The sequence below is a fragment of the Haliaeetus albicilla genome, chromosome 15 (assembly GCF_947461875.1).
Source record: "Haliaeetus albicilla chromosome 15, bHalAlb1.1, whole genome shotgun sequence".
Lineage (NCBI taxonomy): Eukaryota > Metazoa > Chordata > Aves > Accipitriformes > Accipitridae > Haliaeetus > Haliaeetus albicilla.
The window spans coordinates 9526081-9550489 of NC_091497.1; positions in this window are offsets into that span (position 1 = coordinate 9526081).

A 24409-nucleotide genomic window follows, 5' to 3' on the forward strand; every position below is an offset into this window, starting at 1 on the left:
TACTGCAAATTCCTTTATTGGCAGGAGGAGTTAAATAAACAAGCAGGAAGGCAGGAATGGTAAGAAAAAAACCTGTCCCTAAATATACTCAAATTTCAATGTAAAAAACACAAAGCACGCTATCAACAGGGAAGCTAATTGGGGACTATACATACTACTTCCTTTAAAATGTATTTCAAGAGCAACATATATTGCCCAGCTTGAATATACACCACTTTAGAAGGCTATGAATTCATTTCACTATGATTTTGGAGCCTATGCAATCTGGGACATGCTCATTTACAATTTTCCACTACGAACACTCTCAACATACACTCAAACAGATGCACAAGATGAGCAAGAACATCTGAAGTACAACTGCAAGAATACTTTTGGGAACCCCCTACAGTTCCCAAAGCATCCTTGATGTTCCCAAACCTTCCTGATTTAGGAATCCTGCTAGATCACCAGTTACTGTCTAACTACAACATTTTGTCTCAGTGACTACAGAGAAAAGATACATTTATGTCGTCATTTTGACAACCTGTTTCGTAACAAATCTCAAAGTTAGGCAACATTTTTCATTTGTTTCTCCCTGTAAATTAAATACGTTGATCTAAAGCTTAGCAGAATAGTAGAGACTTGCAGTTAAGAGTTACACAGAAATAAGAAAGTTTTCTGAGATGCTGCTCTTTTTCAGAAATTAGTTGATTGTGCATGTATTTATTTATATTGGCATTGTAAGAATACAGCATTACAAATGTCAAAATTTAGTGTGAGTAAATTTGGACTACAAATGCAAAGAACTGGCAGCTGGAGAAACCTACATATGCTCTTCTTTCAGTTCATGCAAACCTGGATATTCTCAGAAGAACAGAAAGTTCTATCAGTGGTAAACTGTTAACATTTCTGAGGCATAGTGGTGCACAGCTGGCTTGTCATCTAAGAGTACAGAAAGAAACAGTGAAGGCCAAAGAACTATTTATTCATTTATTCAGTAGATGATAGAAAAGAAAAGAGACACCACCATAAGGCAGATATATTTGTGACAATAAATAGCACTGTATTGACATGTTTGTATTTTGGTCCTGAAGGATGTACTCACTGTTTTGACAGTATAGGATAAATTGTACAAATGAAAATACTGAAAGGAAATTAAGACATGTAGGAAAAATGCAAAAAAATCATTCCTCCCAAAGAAATAATCTTAAGCAGTACCAGTTACTGTGTGCCAATCCAATGGAAACATAAACAAATCCTCTTGAGAGTTGTGTGAAACCATAGTTAGACATAAAAAATGAGAGAAGAATATTTTGCCTTCACTCAATACTACCTAAATATATAAATAAAACAGTATTTCCTTATGTACAAGAATTCCTTATGCTAGATCAGTGCAGAGCAGTCCATACTCAGTACTTGATTGAAAATTAGATGGTTTTATCTACAAATTTGTCCTATCCTAACTTAAGCCAATGGATCTCTGGTGTAATAGATTAGGACTTTGATTTGAGTGTTCATGATGAAGCTGCATAGCCAAACTTTCTGCAAAATGCTGGAGGAACCTACTTTTTTGATTGTTTTGAAAATTTATGACTAATTGTACAACTGACTTCTGCATATTTAGAGAACTTGTCATCAAAAAGCCTGTGAAATATCAAGGTTACTGCAACAATATTCTAAAATTAAAAATGATACACACATTCTGAAACTATTTTTATGTAGCTATCGGTTAGCTTCCAAAACCTCCTTCTCCTCTGCCTGCCAAAAACTAAAATACTATCCCTCTTAGCCAAAGGTATTGTGTAACAGAATGTTGTTCCTGTTTATTGGTTATTAGTTACAAATAAATCATGAAATGAAATATATGATAAAAGAGTTTAAAAAAAAGACTGTGAGATTTAAGAGCAAAAAAAGAAAAAAAAAGGACTGCCAAATATGTCTGTGTCGAATAAAAGGTAAAACTAATTCTCCATTGGGTGAGGAAAAAAAGTACTTTGGACAATGAAACAAACTGGGATTTTACACCTTTTACTACATAGGTTGTCAAGTATCACTGGTTATTACCTTGGGGACTAAAATATTTCTCTTATCCCAGAAACAGTCCCTGGGAACCTGCATATTTAATGCTGTCCTCACAATATATTTCCTCTTTTATGAAGCATGCATCTACTGTCTTTAAAAAGTTAACCAAGGAAAAAAAGTGTATTTTTTTGTGGCATAAATATAGAAAGCACATTCTTACATCTCTCAGGTTTGTGATTTGATTCTTCAGGTAAAAGAGAATGTTCCACATGCTTAGGAATTGAACACGGTATTTCACATTTGTCCAATTTTGTATTGTAAATAGAAGTCGCCAGTAAACAGAGCCATTAGTTTCATATGGGGGCATTAGACCAAAAAACAAAAATCGCAAAATACTTTTTTCTTTTCCTGACCCAGTTCTAAGTACATGTAGAAGAAGGACAAATTAAAAACTCCCTTCTCAGAGCTACATCTGAACAATGCTTTCCTCCCTGGTCTGTGATAAGGGTGAAGAATTATCATATTAAGCCTCAGCTACACTTTAACAGATTCCTCAGATTATTTTCTATTTCATTGTGACCCATTAAAAATATTTTTCTGAGAACAAGAAGATGTATATAGATTCTTGCTTAGAACATCAAAACTGCCATACCGGTGATTAGCGCATCAAAGTGCTCAGCTTTTATCAAGAGACATACTTTAAAAACCTCCCTAACCCCACAAGAAAGCTAAGCCTGCAAGTGGCAGGTATGTGCAGCTTTCCCTTTTTTGTTTTCATTATACTGAAGGATAAAAGTTATGAATTCAGAGAAAATAGTGGGTTTTTAATTGCATAGGGCACAGTAATAGTTACAAATGAAGAAAATAAACATAGCCTTTTATGAATGGCAGGGAAGCAGCCAGCAGCAGTTAAAACAGAGAAGCTGTAGCGTTGTCAAAAATACCGCTATCTGTGCTGATGTCCTTGAAATGGTACTGCAGAATCAGTGTCCCTCTTTAAAGGAGACCATTCCTTATTGATTAGTTGGACCTGTGAAAAGCTAATACTTCCCCAAAATGCTTCGTTCATGCTTTCAGCATTTCTTCAGGAGCAGGACAACTCAAGTTTAGTTGCAAGCCTTTAACTCTGCTCTTCAGAAATCCATGAAGTTGCAAGTGTTTGGGTTTGCTGTTGTCAATGTTGTTTTTAAAATACACATCACTTGTGGGCTGGAGAGGTCAAGGAGGAGCCACAAGAAATGTGCAGGCAGACTTAAATGCATTTTTACATGGATTGCTCACTACGTCTGATGTGTATATTCTCCACTGACACAAATTCCGCGGACTTCAACTTGATTTATTTTTCTGATTTATAGTCAGGAAATTCTTATCCAGTTTGCAACCTGAGCTCCACACATACTGTGGCCTAGTCTACAAACAGAGCTTGCACAGTGTTTTTGAGCCTTTAAAAATTTAGTTAATAACAATAATTTCTGTGTCATTTATTCCCCATTGCAAAAGACCAGTCTTTGTTTATGGAATAGCATTATCTGCCAAACTGATACTTACAAACAGAGGAGGAACCTGAAGTTTTGGGAGAGTTTGGCAGAGGTTGAGCTACCGGTGTTCAAATTTTATGGTTTGAACTATACGGTAAATCTCAATTCTGAGTGCCTCCTATGGATTTCAGGGATTTAAGAGATTGAGAGCTGATTGTTTTGCCTGTGTTTATAAATTTTCCATGAGAGTTTTCCTACATGCATCTTGCTTCTCCGAGAATGCTGAAGAAAAGACAATATATTGGCACAGTCATTTAACTCTCCCCATTGATAGGAAAAAGTGTTCCTCTAAACAATGGGAATTTTTCTTTTATCAATGTCCAAACCAGTTTGTATACTACAAGCACTATTTCCTTTGCATCCAGTCTTTTATTAAAATCTTAAAATTTTATTAAAATCTTCAACTTCAGCTGATGATGATATAGATGTAATATAAATTCTTCATGGTTTTCCTCTTTGATCACAGATATATGTGTGTGTTGAGGGGTGTGTGAGTGCATACATATACACGTGTGTGAGCATCTATGTCTGTATGTATGTGTGTACACATGTGTATGCGTATACTCTCTAATTAAAGTAGGCGTTCATACATAAGTTTCTGGGAATTCTATTATTACAGGTTTTAAGGCAGCCTGAAATGAGCAAGTTTTCTAGTAGAAGGAGGCAGAAAACTGAAGCAAAACTGGTCCATTAAACACTGCTTCCAGAGGATAATCAGTTCACCATTATCATCAATTTCTCATCTCCACCATTAGAAGTTTGTAGGTCTAATTAGGGCAATAAAAAGCACACTGAAAAATACTTGCTTATTGTAAGTTTATTCCATGCTACTAAAAGGTTAAAATACAATTCCATGAATGATTCAGGCACGTTACCAATTATTTTTCTGTACTGATACTGTCAAAAGTAAATTTAAGTTACAGCGTTTTGACTATCAAAAAGATTGAGTATTGAAGACTCAAAAGTATCTGAGACACAAACAGAATGAAATGAAATATGTTTATATTTAAAAGGACTTGATTGCTCATTACTGAAAATATCTCTCTCTACTCAAAAGAAAACTCTATTGGTATTATTTGTCCTAATCTTAAAATGCAAGATTTAAATGATACCTGCTTTTTAACTTATCAGCTGTACCTGTCAGTGGCCTTTGTCAGCCCAAGTGAAACGCAAATTTCATACTACCAAAATAGGGCTTACCTTTCAAAAGATTGATTAAAGCTTTGGGGTTGTTACTTCAGTAAGATTCAATAACTTTAAATTTAAAAAGGACTTCAGCTAAAATAGAACAGAAGAGATGTTCGCTAATTAAAAAAATTGGTCCTTAATTTTCAACTTCTTTTTTAAGAAGAAATGATTTCCCAAGGCACTGGATGTATCTTTCACTATTGCGATTTTGTGGTTTTTCCAAATAATGTATTTTTCAAGCAGTGGAAAACAATTAGTGAAGATGATTGGTTTGTTTTATAGTTCTTGACTGACAGCTCCAGCAAATTACTCAGAACACTTTTGTTAAAGCTTTTTTTCTCACTTAAAGGATTTGCTTTCACTTTTTCTCTCCTTCCTAGTTCTTTGAACTTCCATTGTGAGACTACTGAAAGAAGTAGTTTTTTCCTCCAGAATAAAACATGTTATGCAAAACGTTAAAGGCCAAACTATCCCCTCTCCCCTTCTCATTAGCAGTGTTAACCAGAAAACTGCAGGGCAGGTTCCCAACCAGTCTTTACTCCATTTAAATGGAAAAAAAAGTTGCTGAGAGTTTACCATTAGTATTTTATCTGTAGAGCGTCTAAAGAATATCAGCTATATCAAAGATCATGCTGTAACACGGGAACACTGGATTTTTTTATTTGGTAGCCAAACGAGAAAAATAATAATTCTCCTTCTGTCCTTCATTTTATTGCTCTGATTTATTTTTCACGGCATAAATGATTCCCAGGTTAGATCAAATCTGTCAGACAGTTTTCGCTGACCTACATACCTTCTTTTACTGAAGTAAATGTTTGACAACAACAATCATAATCATAATCATAATCATCATTTAGGTGTTGGACAGATTGTTATCCAGCCTAAATTTCAGTGGGCTCCCTTTGGCACTTGTGAACCTTTAATTTGTCATTCTTTGCCACAGAAAACAGGAAATATAGATGTCCTGTCACATTAATATTGTGATCATTCTTAGGTATCTATTTCATATGAGCATGCATTAAAAAAATGAAAATTTATTCTCTTCCAGTGATCAACAACTCATCACTAACTCTTCTCTGGATATCTGCAAATGATAAGGTTCCTAACACAGGTTCCAAATGAGAAGTTTGTATTGGTATATAGAGAAATAGGAATACGGCAATTGGGTTTATTTTCCTTAATGAGGGGATTTATCTCTGCACAATATGTCAAGCAAGTTAACTCCCTCTGAAAGAGTCAGAGTATGAGATGTTTGTACTGAAATGCTCTTTTAAAATGATACATGGAGGCTACTCTTCTGAAAATTGCCATCAATAAAAGAAAGCAGAAAAAATAAAACTGAGATTTTCATCACAGGTAAATTACAGTGACAATTAAAAATATTACAAATTACAGCTTTTTTTTTGCTATTTGGATTACAGTTTGAGAAATCCTTTTAGTTATTGCTTAGATCTGAGATTTTTGAGACACCAATTATCATCGAACTTTCAACTTCCTGCTGCTCCCACTCAGAATAAAGCTACAACCCTGCGTGTTTCAAATCTCATATGTATTATAAAATGGAGATTTCAATCCAAATCATAATTTCCTTTCCAATCTTTAATTAAAAAGTTTGCTTGAATCACCACAATGGAGCTGTAATAAGGCTGTGCAGCAAGTATCAGAAATAAGAAACATTCATCAACACTAATCACTTGCTGTTAATTTTTGTCAACTGTGAGCATGGTATGAAATATAGTAGTCAGTAGGAACAAAACAAGGATATGTGTCTGCAGGGATTTGAGGCTTGTCTGCCGATCAAGTCAGCGAGCCCATCTGCTAGCAGGCTGTTTTGGAGCTGCTCTTTGAAGCTGCTGGGAAGCATCACTGGTTACAACCACTCTGAGAACTGCATTGCATTGCTACTCTTCCAAAGCAGGGGTGAACGACGCTACGTATCGCTCTGCTTTGTCCTGCAGCTCGGTGCTGCTTGTTTTCTAAATAAAATGCGATAAAACCAGTAAACTATTTCATGATTTCAAGTGCTGGCAATGCTTTAAGTTCTGCTGCAAACTTGACCCTCCTGAAAGAGATTTTTAAAATAATTATATAAACCCAAATGTTTAAAAAGACAAAAAACCTGAGGTGTGTCAAAGGTCTTTCTGCTTACAGACTCTGTAGGAAATCAAAACAAAACTCATCTATACAGTTTTACATCCAGATTTAGTAAGCATTTTGTATTTCTAAGGCAATAAAAACTGTAATTTAGACTAATTATTCTTGACATTTTGAAATTATGAAAATACTGAACTTCCAAAGAAATTTTGCTTATGCATACACCATATGGTAGGTTTAATGACGATGAATATGTAATTGTGCAACACAATAACTTTGTAATTACTTTGTAATTAAAAGGTCTACTCCTCTGATAACTTGCACTTAAACTTAACACCTAATTAGATGTAACATAATTGATTATATATAATATCAGAAACTGGAAAAAAATAGATTAATGTTGAAAAGTGGATAAAATAAAAAAAATTACTTATTTGAAACTACATTGCTTTTTGAAAAAGAATAGTTTCAGTGGTTACTCTAAGATTTACATAGAACGCATGCTGAAGCACGTAATGGTTTTTTTGTACAGTGAGATAATTCCTTCATCATAGCATGAACTTTTCTACTTTGGATAAGATGAAGTCAGGCTATGCCTTTGTTGATCCCCTCCTCCTTTGCCATACCCTAGCTCTCAAAACACTTCAGCTATCCATCTAAGACGATAGCCTGACTTTTACAAGTAGATTTTTCCCCTTAAAAGAATAGGGATCAAAGGCAGCTGTTGCACACATGCCCCCTTGAGACATGGATTTCAAAGGCAGACAAAGACCTAGTCTCCATGTCCCTCTGTTCTGTGGACATTTATGCACTGCAACAACAAATACTGCTCTTCTATGTGCCACTTTTGGACAGGGAACATGTGTCCATTAAGGAAGGAGTCTGCCCCTAATGGTGGGTTATTCTATATCCTAAAGTGGTGACAGTTGTGGATGTCTCTGTGGCAGCAGGACAGCTAGTGCTTCTGTAGATCTTCTCCAAGACACCTCTCTACTCCTGCTCTCTCGAATCTAAATTTTCTTCTTCCCTACCATGTACATTTTTTTCATAGCCACTTTTCTGAAAACAAATGAGGTCTACCTCCTGAGTTCTGAATAGCTACCTATTTGGGCCTAACTTGACATACTTCTTTTCTGTTTTGGGGAGATTTGCCAGTCTCAGATAATAATAGTCCTTCACTTAATTCTACCAAAGAACTATTGAATCTTTACAACATAAATACAGGTGATTCTGTCCACAGTATAATAGTACATGACTTGTTTTATTGGTATTGGTTGGTTGTTACTGATTTTGAGAGTATGAGAAAATCAATGTATTCCAAAATATGACATGGCTTGGATGGTACACATTACCTTTATCAGGGCCTGTTGGTAAACTTTTGCATACAACTGTTGTGAAAATTAAGAGCTTGATTTAGAATTACACGTAGTACAGGATCACTCGAGGTAATAATAAATTGCTATTCAAGCAGCAGTGTAGTAGTCCCTGGTGACAGGAGTACTATCCACCCTGGGAACATGAAATCTTTGGATCAAGAATGGACAAGCTTGGGAAACATTAGGAGGAGGTAACTTGGGGATATTTCGTTCCTCTTCAATTCACTTTTTGCACAAACAAGGAAGCAGCGATATGGTAGGAGATTTGCTTCAAGTGACAAGAAGACAAGAGAGGTTTTCCTGTTGTGTTAGCACAGGCAGATGGCTGTACTTGATGTGCTTCATTGGGAACATATTCGGTGCATTGCAGAGGCATGCAAAGAGATGACAAAAGTGACAAAAGAGCAGCTGGGCTTTAGGACTGGCATCATTGATGAAACTGGGGTGGCATGGCTTGAGATTTATGTGAAAGCCAAACTGGCAGGAGAATGTGAACAGAGGCACATGAAAAAAAAAAAAAAAGCAACTATGCGCTTTAACAAAGCTGACTTAAGTGGAAATTTCATGTTTTAGAAGATTTTTAATCGGATTTTTTTTTTCAACAAATAAAGAAATATTTCAAAACACAAAAAGACAGAAAACAGTTGTTCAAGAATATTTGTGCAATTCTTGACATACCAAGTATTTCTTATTAGAGATAAAGAAATATTTCAAAACACAAAAAGACAGAAAACAGTTGTTCAAGAATATTTGTGCAATTCTTGACATACCAAGTATTTCTTATTAGAGATAACTTCTTGTAGCATCTTGCTACAATACAATCTGACAACTAGATTATGTATTGTTACACCAACAGATGTAACATACATTTTTCTATGAATTTGATTTCCTTTCAACATGGATTGCTGAACTCATTCACATAGTGGATTAAAATGTGAAGAAACCCCCAAAATCAAAATATGGTTTTTAATGATTACAGCTGAACAGTCACAATAACAGGGCAATTAAGATTGTCATATCTTCCAAAGAAACTTGATATTTTAGCATGAGTGTGTTTACCACAATGTTATCTTTGTTACCTTTTTATGAAAGGAATTCAGTTTATATGTCATCAGAAAATCAATGTGCTTATACCATCTGCAAAGTCTCCTTAAAAGAGGAAAACAGTTTGAGCAGAAGTAACTATTATGCAAACAAGAAAAAAATAACAAAAGAGTCGATTTACTAAGGCAAATTAAAATGAGATGGCAGATATTTCTTGAATACTTGAAAGCATCTCCTCCACACAAAAAGTATTTAGATGTCTTTTACTTGTCTTCCAAAGGTATTCAGAGTCAGTTGATTTATATTTCTGTTCCAAAGCTACATAAATGGATAAAAACTACATAAAAGGAGATTTATTTAAACTTTTTTTAGAAGCACCTCTGAAAAAGCACATCATCCTTCTGTACCATTTTACAATTCTCATTGACAGACCTTTCATAACCTGACTTACGCTGTATTTTACAACCCCCCAAAAAACATTAGAGCCAAATAAGTACCTAGTTAAATTTGGGGGTGTATATTTTCAATTTGTGTCCACTACAGCACAGTCAGTCATGAGAAGATTAGAGCAAATAGCAAATTACAGACAACAGAAGAATAGCAAGCCAATACATTTGACTCACTTAGGCATGTTTAATCTCACTGCTAGGCAACATTAAGAAGAATTCCACACTATGCCTGTAAACACAGATTGAAAACCTGACATGATGCTACTCTCAGTTCAGCTAATATTAGTGCTGGAAAAAATATCAGGACATAAGAGAGAATCTGAGAATGTCAGATCTGTGTCTGGTTCTCTCTTCTCTCTCCCCCCTTGTCCCAGCTAGAATATGAAATTGGACAAAATCATCTGGAAGGAAGACCACATTTTTAAGCATGGATGCAACGGACAAAGTTTGGGGGTCCCTCTAAAAGGTGTGATTTTACTGAAACAGAAATGACAGGCTCGGCATGGGAAGTGCCAGTGAAGTCTGTGTCCAGTGCTGCAGAACAACAGCAAAACTCTGATGCAGGAGCAACACGCTCCCAGCACTAGTGCAGCGCTCCGTTTGGAGGGCAGACACGGTCACAGCAGCACAGCCAGTACAGCTCGATTTCTGTTTAGGACTATTTTCAGTCCTGCAATAGTTTGGCTGTAAGTCAAAAATGCTCTGATTGCAAATTGGTATAGATTACCAGTGACTAAGATGGTAAAACTCACAGAATTATACATGTATGTCTATGCCACAATATATGAACACATCCCTGACAGAAGAGTTGCTCCAAGAGTGCTAGAGAACTAACAGTAATAAGCACTTTATTAAAGAGAAAGGAAAGCCACCCAAATTAGACACTACAGGGTTTTTTTAAGCCACACAGAACCTGAGTTTTAATAGCATTAACATTTAATGTATGATGTCAGACATCCAAAGCTCTGCTCTAACTGACTTGAATTGCAGCTGTGACTGCTGGATACCTCTGCAACTGTAACGCTGACATTTCCTAACATTTGAGCATGTGGCTTTCCAGCCTTTCCAGACCTTGTGTATAGGGGTCTATTGGTCTTTTAAAAGTCACTTTTTTTCTCTATATAAACAAAGGAAAGTAAATGTCACAAATACTTTCTGAAACCATGATGAGCTCTGCACTAAACGTTAGATGCACTGGATGTTCAAGCTAATTATCAGTCAGTTTTGCAGGCTGTGTATATGTTAGCAAGTAATTTGGAGCAACAGAACAGGATCCGCAGATCAAAACAGATGGTACTGAGGGCCCTGCAATGATATATGTGGTACAGGAGTTTTATCTCAGATGAGATTGGACTGACTGTTCCCACCAGGCACGTGGGAACTGACTGATCCAAAGGACCGGTCATTGGTAAGGACCCTTAACGCCCCAAGAAGGGTCGGAGTGTACTTGGCTTGCACCTCAAGTGGAGTTGGTTTTGGTTGTTTTTTTGGGGGGGGTGGAGAGGATAGGTGAAGGTTTTATTGGTTTCCTCTGAAAATGCAAACAGCTCTGTGACTCAGCTCTCTGGTGTGCAGTAAGTGGGGATGACTTGGGGCCTCTTCCCCCAAGCAAACCATGAGTGTAGACACAACCTAACGGAATCAGTTTTTCAAGAAGGATGCTGTTTTGCCAGTCTATTTGACAGATATTTGCAGAGGAATACTGAATTTTCTTCCAAATTCTGAAGGAAATGTGTGACTTTAGACCTCCCTGCTCTGTCTTTCCCATTTCCCTTATCTTTAATTTACTTGAATTTCCCCTTGCCAGTTTATTTATCCCTTTAGTCCTGTAAAGTGCCAGTTTTCTGCCTGCGTCCTTCCACTTCTCCACTTTGTCCCTGTATTTGAATGAGGCTTCTCCACCGTAACTGTGTGCCAACCTAAGGAATGACAATATGATGAGCCTTCAGTTCCAGGGACTGACCCCAGGGTCCCACAAGTGGGGCAGAGGAATGTCCTCATTTAGCCCTGCTATAACACAATCGGACAGCTCTCTTAGCAGTAAGAATTTGAATTTTGCAGTTCAGTTCCCAGGAGTTAATAAACTTAAGAAGGCAAGACGGATGACAAAAAGTATGGAATACTTTCATACAAGGAGGACATAGATAAACTAGGGCTTTTCAGCTAGGAAAAGAGATTACTGAGAAAATGTGAAGGAGATCTGTAAAATGATGAATAGCGGAGAGAAGAGCAGGGAACTCTTACTAGCAGTGTGAATGTACATCACTGTTTTGTTTCGATCTGGAGAACACTTGAAGCAAATATTCACTTTGGTTCACACTGGAGAGCAGCTTCAGCACACATGAAATAGTTTCCTTTAAAAGGAAAATAAACTTAAAGATGCACTCCAGAGAGTCATCTAAAATGATCCAGCCACTAACAGGTGTTCATGGAACCAGAATACAATTAGCTTGAAATAAAACTCCCTCAAATGCATATTGTAGAGTATCAGGTCATCAGCACAAACCATTTCATTCTACAAATTCCCTTCCATCACACTGTATTACTTGCTAAGGTAGGCATATCCTATGCTGCAAAACCCAGAAGGCGTCAAATCAAGTAGTGACTTTAAAAAGTAGATGTTCGGTATTTGACTCATTGCCACATATTCCATTTGGGTGGCAAAATTATAAATGGGTTCAGGAGTTACTGGACAAATAAGATGTCTACAGAATATATTGACACAGATGCAATTTCCTGCTCAGAAAGTACCCAGATCACAGATTATCAGAAAATCAAACCGGTAGACAGGTCATTCCATGCTTGTCACATTATTGTACCTTTTTTGTCACACACAACACAAAGTCATTTTCTATTTCAAGCTGAGTACCCTGAATTCAGTTGCAATAGATCTTGGAGATTTCAGAGTTCCCTAGCTGCTCGGTTTGCTTAATAACTTTATCCTGCAGGATGGCTTTCTGGTGGTGCCTAGCATCACTAGGTCCACTAGTATCCTCAAGGCAGAGCAAAACACCATCCACCAAATACTGAGTTAAGCAGGTTTCTCAGTACTGTTGTGTGCCTCTACACTAGCTGCTTGAACACAGGCTGGACATTTTGGAGTTGCCACTGTTTGATAAAGAATAATGGGACATTTTGTCTTCTGAAAAAAAGAATATTTTTTCCCCAGGTACTTTTACCTCATAGTGGTCCTACATGCATTAAATCCTTGGGTGTGCTACTTCAGCATTTTGGTTTGGATCAGAAGTCAGATTTTTTAAGTGAACCTTGTAGTGCCTGCACCTGCAGTGCTTTGGATCATGTCACATCTCAGACAGCAGGCACAAACTGCATTGCTTTCCAATTAAACTGCAGCAAGTGAAAAGATGCACTCTAGGACTTTACCTAAAGTATTCCCGTATCTAACACAAATACAGTCCACAGAACCATTACAGCTAGAATGAAATAAACACCCTGAAATGCATATAATATAGACATCAAGTCCTCAGCAGCAGCTATTTCACTCTACAGATCCGCCCTTACTGGAATGCACTATTTGCTAACATAGCCATAACCCTTATTTCCTAACCACTGATGAGCTGTTTTGTTTCAGTTTGACTTTTATAAAATTAAATGGAAAAAAAAAAAAAAAAAGAGAAACTAACAGAAGGCTCAAAATGAATGCAGTGATAGGAAAGTTAATGATAAATGTTCTCTTGGCCATGCTAGAAGTCACAAATTTGAAAGGCACCATTGACTACCCGGGCCAGCAATTACAAATTAAAGACGCCCTACAAGATCCCAAGAGAGCAATTAAAGTATGTGTGAACAAGCTGGCTGCAACAACCAAATATTTCTTAAGCTTGAAATAAAGTTTGGAGTAGAACTTAAGAAAGAAAATATTTTATTTGTACGAATTCAATTTAATTCAATTTAATATATGTTAAGGTTTGACCTAATAATTTCATGTTGTTGTACCAGGAAGTGAGAAGTCAAGATCTACTACATACTTAGTATTTTACACTTTTCAGATCAAAATGAGTTCAGATTATTACTTCCTTGTAAGTGTTCCACAGCCAAAACATGCTCCTAATAAAGGGGTGGCAATATTAATTGACTGACAATGCAGTCAATAGCCTGAAATTTGTTCTACATTTTAACTTCCTTACTCAGTTGCACGCAGATTTCATGAAAGAAATCTGTCAAAACTTGTGTTTTCCATGCCACCATTAGAGATATTTTTATGGCACTGCTACAAAGTTTGAGGAAGGGAGATCGGTCACTATTGCTTCATGAGTATTAGAAATTTTGCATTGCCTGTATGCATTGGTAGGAATGCTGAGGTTCATTCCTCTTAAATAAATCTACAAAACTTGGGATTTATATTGGAACTTGGAGAGACATTTTAAGCCAATTCAGGCTTAAGGGTGCAGCTTTACAGTGATCAGGTGCCGCTACTCAAACTCTTTGTTGCAGGTAGATTCTAGAAATACAGCCTGGTGCCTGCAGTGTGACCAGCAACAGGGGAGGGAGTCTAGCATGGCATAAGTGTTGCTATGATTTCGGGAAGTTTGTCTTTAATGCCTTGTCCAGAATATGAATTTGCACAGATGAAACACAGATGGTTCATAACGGCCCTCTTTCTTCCACACTTTTTAGATTCTGTCTCTTTTCGCTGCCTTCACTTTTGCTTTTTTTTGTATTCTTGGATCCCTGGGACTCATTCTTTGTGCATGTCTGCAAAACATCTCCTGCAGCTGGAGCGGTACTGACATAGAAGCTGGAGACAATAATAGTGGTACAGAGGAGCAAAGATACTGACAACTGAAAGGAACAAAGAAACGGGAACAAGTTAACCTGACTGCAATGTAAATTTCTCTGTGTTGGGAACAGACTCCTTTTGCTGTTCGGCGAAGTGCTGAATATAGTTCTCTCTCAAATAACAAATGTAATATTGCTTTACAGTTAAAGGATGCAGCATATTTGAAGCTGTATTCCACCTATGACACAAGATACATTAATTACACTTGATCAGCCAGTTCAGCTAGGTGTTGAAGATTGTTACTGCCAGCTTTAATTCTCTAACATTTGTTTGCTAAGCACATCTGATCAAACAAAACCTCAGACTTTATCTCCTCTTGACTTAGTCATTTAGCCAAAGTAATGCACAGAACATCAACATGATTTACTTTTTAAGTACAAATAAATCATATGCACTTAGGAGTCTGGATCTTGGGCTTCACAGTTAGGATGTACACCTACTACAGAAACTATCAGCAATGCTTTCAAGTATCTGATATAGTTACATTCAATTTAGTAGCTTTGTCTCCTCTCTTACTGTTTCAGCTCGGTCGCTGCTTTTCATGCATCAGAATCATTAGTGGTCACACAGAGATACTTGTCTCCGGGTTAAAATGTCTGCAAGCTGTCAAAGCGTTTTAGTGTAAACCTCTGTGACTGAATGTTTAGTGGTGCTCTCAGCATACAAGAGATAGGCTTGCCAATATTATTTACATATGATGATAAATGGGCAACATTACTCACTTTACCCTAAAGTAAGCAGTGCTTTTGGGATGCTATTTAAGAAATCTTTTTCTCTATTGCAGTTTTCTGTTAAAGTGATCTAGTTTTACTTTGCTTCTTTTTTTTTCCCAGATTAATTTTAGGCTTATCATACATGAATGAAAACCATATGCTTTCTCAAAAAAAAAAAAGTCACTAACCTGAAAAAAGGGATTAAGAGAAAAATACTCTTGGATGTTTTAATCTGCAGCAAGAGAAGAAGGAATAATGCATGCAGCAGCAACTGTAGCTCAGGGATGTTTTTCTGCCACTTCAGAATATATATTAGAAACACTTCTGTTCACTGTATTATATATACTCTCTGTTTTGTTTCTTTTTCTTTTATTAAAGATGTTTACATAGAAATATGGGGGAAAAAAAGAATTTTGATGATGGCTGAAAAAACAGTCATACATCTTGAACAACTTTGGAAAAAGCAATTCTGTTTAGAAACAATTTTGCTTTAATACTGTATTCATTACCAAGGATATTAATGTTAAAGTAGAATCTTTATTTCTAAGAATTTGTTTGTTTCTCCAGCTGCTTCTCTACCTGATCTCTTAATCAGGTTTGGTAACAGTGCAATTATTTCCACAGCAACCAGTTTTGGTGTCACAAATAGAAGATTATGACTTCAGTATAAGAAAAGAGCAGCAAGAAGATTAACTCTTAGAAACAGCCTGGGGGAGGGGTGTTCTTATTTAATTTCCCTAGTATTAAAGAATACATGAAAAGAATCAAATATATACGAGCATAGAACTGTTTCTGAAGAAAAGGGCATACAAGCACTTTTCATGAGAAGCAGGATTATTTCCAACCAGTAATTCTATTATTCTGAAATCTGGGGTGGGATTTAAGTTGTAAATGAGACACCTAATTTACAGGGTATAGGTGTCTCTCTATATATAATGGTGGAGGGGGCAATCAGTTGCCTAAACATAGGTGCCAAGCTCCATCTAAGACATTCTGGCATACCTGGGATATCTGCATGTGCTATCAGATAAGACAGAAGACATATGGGAGATGTGTGACCTTCTGAATTTGCAGCTGAAGGTCAAGCGGGATGCTGTAGGACATTTCAGATGGTACCAGACACCTGAACTGAACTGACATACGAAGACCGCGTTGTGCCAGTCCTGTGTCGTAAGGATGTTCTGGATATTGTAGCATGTAGCAGAAAGACGTGAGCATTTATGTTTAGGCAGGTGTATTGAGCCCCTACAATGAGGTGTCTGAATCCTACCTTTAATGACAATTTAGAGACATAAGTTTTATTTCTGTGATGGAATTTCAGTAAAAAAAAGAAGAGGAAAAAAAACCCCAACAAAATCAACAACACTGCATGTCAGGGACCACACAGAAGTTTCTGCCTGTCTTTGGAAAATTTTGTGATGGCTACCTGGAGAGAGATTAGTTCTGCCTGATCATGGAAAGTATCTGTAAGCAGAGGTTTGGATTTGGTTTAAGAAGATACAAGAACATTGAAGACCAGTCCATATTGATTTCCTAAGCTCAAGCCTATCTCACTAGTACAGGAAAAATCAGAGGGCGGTTAGTGCATTTACTAGGTAGGTATCAGACAGCTAACATTTTTAACAGAGACGCAAGAAATCAGGTGAGAACAGAGAAAGAACTGAGGAGGGAATATCTGGCTTAATTAGATGTTGTCAAATCAACTGAATCTTGGAAAATTTGCCTTAGAGTACATGAAACACTGAGTACAACAATGTCAGAAGCATTCATGGTTATCTTTCAGAATTTGGAGAGGACGATGACATTTCAGAAGATTTTAAAAGGTCAAACAAAACCTTTGTCTCTAGAAAGTGGGAAGAGACAAGGAATTATAAACTACTCAGCTTATGTTTAGTTCCTGAAACAATACTGGAAGAAATTAAGAATTTTAGAAACTTGAAAGATAACACAAAGATGAATAGCAGCCAACATATATTTGTCAAGAACATATCCAATTCAATTTCCTTCTAAGAATAAGGCCTTATGAAAAACAGAGTAGCAGAAGATATACTAACTTAAAAATTACTTTTGACATTGCCTCACAAGACATTTTTATAAGCAAGCGATGTTACAGACAAAACTATTCTAAGATGTGCAATACTGGTTTAAGAACTGCACTCAGGGAGTAGTTATCAATAGTTCATTGTAAGGCTGGAAGGATATACGACAATCAACAGACGTAGATCTAGTAATACATCAATAGTCTTCATATTTCATTGACAACCTGGGTGACAGAATAGAGGATATATCTATTGAATTCACAGACAACAACATAAAAAATGGTTTAGAAAACAAGACCAGCAAATTGACAAAGTGGTCTGAAAGAAACAGGATGGGATTCATTATGGAAAAAAAACCCAACACAATGTTCTTCAGTGAGGCAGAATAATCAGCTGCAAAAATACTAGATGGGAAACAACTGGTGGGGTGGCAGCTGTAAAGGGAAAAGTCTAAGGCATATATTGAATTCTCAGCTGATAGTAAGCTGTCAATGCCAGGTGACTGGAAAAAGGCTATCATACTGAGACGTATAAAAAGAAGTATTTTTGCAAGCCACGTGGAATAATTGTTTGGGATTGGCAAAGCCGCCTCTGTCTACTGAGTCTAGTTTTGGGTCTCGCATTTCAAAGAAAAATTGGCCAATTAGAGAGATCCTACAGGGGAGCAACCAGATGTCTAATAATCATAACCTACAGAAACAGCCAGATTTATTGTTCATAGAAGAAAAATTACTGAAGCCAGAATATAAGAATGGTCTCCAATATTAAGAAGCAGTTGTAAAGAGAAAGGAAATAAGCTACCTTCCATGCCCTCAGTATATAAGAAAAGAAAAAATGATATTACTTTCCAGCAAGGAAAATTTAGTTAAGAAATATGAACATGCTCTAACTGAATACAGGAATAGATTGTGGAAACTGTGAAATAGTCATCCTCAGTAAAAGGTTAGATCTGCCATGTTGTAGGTATAGGACTCTCTCTTGGATCAAAAAGGGAACATGAACCTTTGAAGTTCCTTCTAGGACTTTTTTTTTTCCTGATTCCTTTGATTTTTATTTCTTCAGCCCAACAGCTGTAAAGTAAGGATCTGCACTTTTATAAGGTTCCTTATTTTGAATTTTGAAAGGATTTTTTTTTTCCTAGTCCAAATTTTATCTGGTAGTTTAGTTTATTATTATTTTCTTGCTTGCTTATAGCATCAGTTTGGTACAGTCACAAGGCTGTAGGTATGGCCTTAGAAGAATGTTTAGTGCATCACCTGTGGCTTGCATTGGGATAAAAGGCCTCTTAGAAACAAAGCACCTGATACTTTCTGACGCATCTTATGGGACAGAGAAAGAGATGAGCAGAATTTGATGGAACTGATCTCATTCACTGAAAATGGGAAGGACACACAAGAATACAAACATTGCAATCCCACTGACTATTTGAGAAATTTATATGACAACACCATGTTCGTATGGCAGGAATCTTATCATCCTCTCATCTCACACACTTCTATTCTAAAACTTTGCTGCATACATAAAATCCATCCCAGCATTGGTTTTAAATCTAACTCCAGAATGCACTGGCATTTTATTTAAATTCTTGCTGTAATTCTGCTTTCCAGGCACCTCCTCCTGGAACATAAAGGTGGCTAAATATCTTTATATTATATATCTCAGATCTCTTTTGAAAGCCCATTTTAAAATATTTTCACCTCTTTATTGGATCACAGTTTTACAAATTGAGTTTCTATTAGTTATTGTACTATTACAGTTACTGGGCATAGTGTTACCTTTCTTGTTACTTTGGTACCATTTTACTTTAGTGTTTTCCCAGTTTAATGTTATTATACACATGCTTTATCGAGTATTTATTTGTTGCTTCCCAGTTACTCTCTCCTCTAGGAGAAAAGACAGGAAAAACAGGGGACTAGCTGTATTTTATTCAAATATCTGTACATTTGTAAAGCTTTGAGTAGAATGACTCAGCCCAGAAATATCCAGAAAGTTTGGAAATTATTGGGCATTTAATTCAGCAGTTATTTATGAAATTGTAAAGGAAGTTTTCCGTGGGGCAGGTAAGAACTCCACCCAATGCTTCTGCAAATAGTCTAGGAAGGGAAGCATAATAGTTACACACAAAATACTGCCAAAGCAGTTCTCTGCTTCATTTCAGTATCATCAGCTGTTTAATGATCTGAGAGAGAAGATAATGGCATCAAATATTGACATCTGAACTGCTCCACTAGATATTAGTTTTCTGTATGCTATTTTGTTCTTTATCATTCACCCTCCCATACATACTTTTTTATTATTATTGGCTACTGGGGTCTTGGACTAAAGAAAATGTAGCCAAGAAAAATAGTCCCTGGCTTGGCAACAGAAACCAAAATTAATGTCAGAGATCAGAATCAGCTGGGGAATGGCTATCTTTCTGAATACTCAGTATGAAATGATTTGAGGGGAGAAGAAAAAGTATGGATCATTAATGATCCTTTTATGACATTCTGTAAATTTGAGGATAGACAACCTATGCCAAATGACTGTTCCCAGCCTCCCTTCTCCAAAACCACCACTGAGGACTAAAGAATAAGAGATGCAATAGTAAGTGTTAAGCCAATGTGTTCCAATTTTCAGGTGACTAATTCAAATGCATCATCTGAAATTAGCTGCTTAGGTTTCCTGTACCATGCAGAGACACTTATATGCCTCAGAGCATAAAGGTAACTGCATAAAGTACACAGAAGTATACAGTATGTGAAGTATATTAATACAACTTCAATGACTAAAACACAATTATTGCTTTTAGTGGCCAAAGCAAGGAGCTGTCTCGTCTGTTTCTTTTTTAAGGACGTACTTAAGTATACTCATAGTCTCTGGATATACTTCCAGGGCGGGGAGGCAGGGGGGAAGCTCTTTTTCCTAGGGACTAAAGCACATAGTTTCTTATGACCATCCTTTGGGAACGCAGTAAGGTGTGGCAAGAATCACCCTCCCCCGATAAATCAGAAATAATATGCAAAACAAAGACTTTGTATTCCCACTTGACTTAGGAAAGAGCTAGAACAGATTTATTTCATTTACACTAAATTCCCAAACGGGACATAAGCATTCAGTTGCCATTTTCAGATGCCTAAATTGAAAATTAAGCTCCCCCAAACCCACACAGCACTGTTGGCCAACAATGACATTAGACGACTTCCTCAGGTACCTAAACCACTACAGGAGCGTTCCCAGCACCACAGTCTCCCTTTTGGGGCACACTCAGACTGCATGTGTACTGACCCAAGTAAGCAGGCAGGTTTCTGGCACACATCTAACTGCTGTTGGGCTCACAAACTGGGTATTCCTCCACTTACCTTCCTTAAATGGCTGGAGCAAGTAGGTGCTTTAAGAGATGTTGGGGTTTATGTGGTGCAGAGACAATTTGGAAGCGCAAGAGCTGTGGTGCCTGGCATGCTTCTCTACCAGTATTTCACTGGATAGAGACTTTACCCCATACAAAAGAGAACCAAGTTCAGTTCTCTACCTCTGCCTGAGAGAACTCAATCCAAATTCTTCTGGTACTCATATTATCCATTCTGGCTACATCTCACCTGTATTTAGCTGTATAAATGTCATTAGTTGTCAATCTCAATACCTACAACAGAAGTCTATTCTTGATGACCATTTTAGGATGGAGTCCTTTAACTTACAGCTATTTCTATTTTTTTCCCATCACCTAACTCTTCATATTAACTAAATTCCTGCTTTAGACTAAAATCTTTAATAGCTCTTCATTGCCTAAAGTTTTGTAAGATGAAATCCAGGTGGGGTATTTAACACCAAAGGTTGGTTCTCTCTCAGTCTCTCCACCTGAAACCATTCAATTTTCTGTGGAATAGCTTAACATATGTAAACCGGGTAAGATATGTTAAATATCTTATGTAAGATGGATACAGACAGCATGATCCTGTAGTTTAGAAGATCAGCATGCAAGCATTTGTGCTACATCAGCAATTATGCATTTATAATACACAGGCAATTCTATGGGGAAAAGGCTACTGATCTGAAAATATTTAGAGAATTTTAAAAAGTTAGAGCTTTTGTTTAAATAAGTGTTTATGGGCAATACTTATCATTTCTCTCATTCTGAAAGTACTGTTTTATTTCTTCTACAGGTGCATATAAAAACTGCTGTGAAATTAATTTCGACCTTTTACACATAACTGTATTTTTTGCGTGCTAGTGCTGTGCCTACTGAATATCCTTTAAAATAGTTTAAAAGCAGAAGAAACATTGGCAATTAAGACACATAACTCATTTTGATACTGCTTTTAGATAAAATGGGGAAAACCAGTTGTTAAACCCTGTTATTTTTCACTAATGTTCTAGCAGCATAATATACACAGCTTGTCTGAAGTGGTGGTAAAAAAGTTCAAGATTTAACTATGTTTATACAATCTCTCATAATCAATTACTTCATTAGTGGTTTACTTAGGAAGAGAATGAAAGATGAACCTGAAGAAGAGCTGATCTCAGCAGAAAGGTTATAGCATACTTATGATATAAATCAGGAGGGCTAAGTACATTTATCCCTTAAGACCTTAAGATCTGGATTAGCAGCTTTTTTGATACTTTTCCCAAAACGAAGCACAGTTCAAGTCTTGTTAGTCTTAAGCCATGAGACAAATGAAAGGAAATATGAAGATAATGTGCTTAAAAATTATTTCAATCCTTCAGAATGTATCTCTAGAAAATACGCAGTATTCTTTTGGTAAGGGCAGAGGGACGAAGATCCTGTGATAATTCCCTACTTTCACACTGGATGTTCACAGAAGAGTCAGTGCCTGACTTGAAAATTTCCAGGTACTTTCTCAGTCTTTTTTGGTCACTTATGGAAAAACCAACGAGTGCAACGCCTCCACCATTCATAAGACAGAACCATAAGAAATTTAAAGTTTCCCCATTATGTACCACATGTATTTCACACAGCTGTGTGTTAGTTCTCCCTGTGCTTGTGCAGATCTACAGACAAGAGTGAGATCAAAGGAACAGTGTTTAGACTTGGGTAAGATGGATATTAAGTTGCAGAAAGATTAAAATCGATTCTATAATTTACTATGAAAATTACTATCATAAAAGAACAAAATGAACCCACAAGAACTTACTAAAAAAAAAAATTCTGCTCGCATATATTTTTGCTATATCTATGGATATCAATTTAAATGAACAGAGGACAAGTTCTAAAATCAAAACTCAATTATTATTATATTTAAAAACATCACTAGTAATTCACAGTATTGTAAATCTTTCAACTCTAAAGACCAGCTGATGACAGATACGCCTATTTATTTCTATTTTATTGTGACATCTATGGTTACATGATCACTTTCAATGACAAGGAAAACTGCACCTTCATGCTGAAGAAAAATTATAAATGCTGTGAAATTTTCAATGCTGGCTGCTGCTTTTTTTTTTTTCTCTCTTCAAAATGAGAAATTCCATCATAGTCTGGTAACAGATTAAGATACAATGCAGTTTTGGGTTTTAAGGACATAGCAGGGCACTGTGGGGGATATGCAGCATTCAAGATTTTTCTGAGTCTCTCTCTGACAAGAGAACTATTGGTAGCAGATTGAAGGACTGTTACAACTCTGCAACAGAAGAAAATTATATGTTTTTAAGATAAATGAGTACAAACTGTCTAAAAAACCATATCTTAAAAAAAGCACAGTTTTTCAATGGTAGGAGAAAACTTTTGGATCAAAACAGCAAAATTATATACTTCTAAAATCTCATTAAACTCTGTTTTTTAAGAGAAATGGGCAACAGATTAGGGGGACTTGTTAGTTGACAGAAAGGTATGAAAGTTAACATGTTTGGCTGGTTGTTAACCTTTATAATATAAGGAAGGATTTAGACTTGAGACCCTTAGATTTCTTCTTCTGTATGCTGCGAACAGAATAAAGATGAATAAAAACACACAAGACATATTCTCTTTAAAAAGACTAACACTTGAGAACCAAAATTGCCAAAGTTAATTAACACCTAACACTCTTCAGGAGTCAAATTAAAAGAAATGTCAAATATTTCTTAAAAGGAAATAAATATTCTAATATTACCTGTACTTAATTATTACTCTTTCTAATATCAGCAGTTTTCAGGTCTTACCTTTGCTATTTACATATCATAAGAGCACTTACTGCTGCTACAGTAAGATTTACATCAGCATGAACACAGATTTCTGTTCCAACAGCTCTTCATATGTATTTGATCTTGAGAATGTGGTTACTTCTGAGAAGAAAAAAAATCCCTAGTATATGCCTAAAGAGTTATATTTGCTGCTTATTATGAAAGCATTTATAATCTTGGATTAAAGTTGAAAACAACTTGAGGAAGAAAAGGATGAAGGGGCAGTAACCTGCATTTACACTTAGACTATTTGAATCAATTGCCCTTTATAATAAATTTCCAATAAACAAACTACACAATAAAATGAAGCAGTAACAAACTGAAAAACTAGATTTTGTGAACTCTGCATGGACACATCCTCAAGGCAATGTATCTTCCAGTTACATCTTGCAAAGCCCAGGCAGACCTAACTGAATATCAAACTCAGTATTTTTATAAAAACATTTCTATGTAACTAGTTAGGTTACTTACATAAATTCCATTTTGGACTGGACAGTAAGCAAATGTCTAAACTTCAAGCTTCTGTTTCACTAGTAACCTGATAAATACACCACTGATTTCTAGTTTCATCCACAAGGACTTGAAAGTCTCATTCATGCTCAATTTACAATCCTGGATTTAGCTGCTTTAGGGTGGCTTGCCATGATTACCTATCATACTGGCTACCGACCCGTCTTTTTCTTTCTGAAATGCATTTTCCTTTTGGCTCTCTGCCCAAAGACTGTTAAGAAGCATTAGTTCCCAAGGCAGTCCTCATCCTTTTCCAGTTAAATAGAGTAAGAAGTGCTGATTCTACTATTTTACTGATATCCTCACTATATTATTCTTTATTTTATGGCTTGTCTCTGAATGCTCCCTGACCTAAGAACTTGCTGTTCATAAAGTGACGTGATTGCTCCTTTCACACAATTATAAAAGAACCCAACAACCCTGTTACTTTTACTTCCACTTCACTGATCCAAACACTGTTTGAATGTAAATGTTATAAGCTAGTATTTTGTCTGAAAGGA